The sequence below is a fragment of the Morone saxatilis genome, unplaced genomic scaffold, assembly GCF_004916995.1.
Source record: "Morone saxatilis isolate NCDOM2014 unplaced genomic scaffold, NCSU_SB_2.0 Contig17, whole genome shotgun sequence".
Taxonomy (NCBI): domain Eukaryota; kingdom Metazoa; phylum Chordata; class Actinopteri; family Moronidae; genus Morone; species Morone saxatilis.
This window is the reverse complement of record NW_023339729.1, coordinates 1,545,122-1,547,872: the sequence shown is the minus strand read 5'-3', so window position 1 is coordinate 1,547,872 and position 2,751 is coordinate 1,545,122.

Here is a 2,751-nt window from a genome sequence, read left to right as displayed (position 1 = left end):
TGTATAGCGCCCAATTTATAACAGAAGTTATCTCCAGGACACTTTTCAAAATAGAAGCAGGTCTAGACCAAGCTACTTAATAACATTTACAGGACCCAACCAGCTAGCCACCTATGACGCAAGCACTTTGGCGACGGGGGCCATGGAAAAGAACTGCCTTTTAAGAGGGGGTAGAAACTCTGGACAGACCCTTCGGGCTCGCTAGCGTGGGTGGTCATCTGCCTCGGATGAGTCAGTAACCTGTAGTCCAACTAATAATAGTGATTATGAATATTAACAATGATCGTTTCCTATGACTACTTCACAATAAGGAGTCAACTTCGTCTTTCACCAGTTGAAGACACAGATGGTGTAGGCATTTAGTGGCAATCTAGTGGCTTAAATCTGTAGCTTACAATTAAAGTGCTGAAGGAGCAAACTAAGGTGGCCGCAAAACAATAAGATTGCTTAGCTGATGAAAGTACGCTCATATGATCACCACTAGAGGTAACAATGCGCGTTTGATACATCTATCAGCCCTCACTCTGGTAGATTGCTACATTGTCCAAGGAGTCCGCCAACAGGTGAAGAAGACTCTGCCGCAATGAAGGAACTCCGCCTGAGCCTCGGCCCTGTCAGAAGTTGCAAGACCTGCCGCTAGGCCTAGCGGGTCAGATGTACTGTCTACCCTCACCAGCACCAGTATGCACTCACACTGGTGTGTGAGACTCTAACATCCTGTGCAGTCCCAAAAAGTCAATAGTTATTCACTCAGAGCAGCAGCATACATGAAAAAAGAAAACCAAATCATGTAACTGTACCCCTCCACTCAAGCCGCCCGGCTCACGCCTCGCTGCCTGTGCTTGCCTATCGGCTCTTCAACTGAAGCCTTTCTCTGATATAACTGCTTCTAACAGTATGCCTCCTATCACCGCTATGTGCCTACCTGCTCACGATGAGGCAACAGTGTCATACATACTATTTTTAGCAAACTCATCACTACTATCATATTCCTCTGCCTCATCACTATTACATCATACATCCTGCTTTATTCTCTCCTCACCTCCACCCTAATCTGCCTACTATATTACTACCCTTCCTCATTCCTTCTCTCATTATTCCATTCACACATTATGATTACCCTTCTAACTATTCGTTTCTTCTCTTTAATAGTACCATATTCGTCTCTTTTCAGAGTTATATAGTAAATAAAGCACCTTGAATTGACACTGCGTGGTTTATCTCGAATATAAATTATACCCCATTCTTATTTTCGTAAATGTGTGTCTTTCCAACACGAGAATGTCGCCGTGCATCGCATCGGTCTTATTCTTCGCATTTGCAGATACTCTCCTCTCCATATAATCCAGGAATGCAGTTGCTTTCTTCCTCTTCAATTGGCCCTTTCAGCCTCTTGTCACCACACTCATGGGATCGATGAAGATACCGGCGTGACCTCCGTTCTAGCTCGAGTACAAGCGAAATGAATCTGAATCTTGCTGAGCATCTCTGTTGACCTAGAGTGGAAGCTGAGAGCCTGGCGGTGCCGTCGTGTGATCCTAAGTTGAGAGACTCAAAATAGAGAGCCATGGTCGAGTAACTGTGCAGACTTACAGCTGACACAAGAAGTATCACTACATGCAATGCGTCGTGAGGCTTACCACGTGCCGAAGAGACAAAATCCATTACCATAGCCGCACCAACTCACCCAGTTATCGCCGTGTAGGGTCTCCGAACAAAGGTAGAGTGATCGCGCGACACTAGCCAGATAACATGAGAAAAACCAGAAATGCGTGGGTATACGTGATGCCTCCACTGCCTGGCGCCAAAAATTGTGCGTTATAGGTCGAAACTCAGAGATGCCTTTAGCAAGAGCTGTGATCCCTATTGTGTCCCGCTACGCGCTCCGGATGGAATAAATATGCATGTGGCCCCCGGACAATGCATGCATGAAACCACGTAGGGTAATACCTATGGGTGTTCGAGGAAAGAGACCCAAAGTCACGTCCATAGACAAACACACTAATAAAATTTAATTGAATTGAACTGAAAATGCAATGTGTTTGCATCGTTTATACCATAACTCTGAATTAAAGGATTTTTTTAATTTTAAGAAGAAAACAGGAGAGAAAATATATTTTGAAGATGGTCTGAGAAATAAATTATAATATATAATTTTTTTTATTATTTGTCTTCAGTCTTGTTTCGTTAAAATAAACATGTGAAAATCCCATCCCATTCCATCCAACCCGGTGGATTAAGTTCACTTCTATGAAGTAAACTAAATGTAAAGTAAATTGTTAAGTACATTTTCTCATATATCAATCAGGCTCAAGAAAACACTGACTTTTTTGAGAAAAGAAAAATATAAAGTTTGTATGATTGTTAGAAATGCTACAAAAAAACAAAACATAATACAGACAGAGAATTGTATAAAAGGTTCCCTAAACAGGGAATAATCTGCTCAAAATTCATCCAAATCCCTAATTTCACATAAACTTCTTGCAGTTACTACAATCCCAATTGTACCTCTTCCCACTGAAGACAAATGCCAGATGTTAGTGGGTGTTGGTGGGTTTTTGTCCAGTGTGAAAGGGGCTTTACACACACCAGCCTCCCAGTACAACCACAGTCTGATCTGTTACCCAAGAGGAGCAGTTGGGGATGAAGGCCCTTCCATAATGACACATTAGGGGGGCTAAGTCCTCCATCTGGACCATATTTGACTTTATTGTATATTGAGTGTATACAGTGGCGTGCACAGACTTTTTG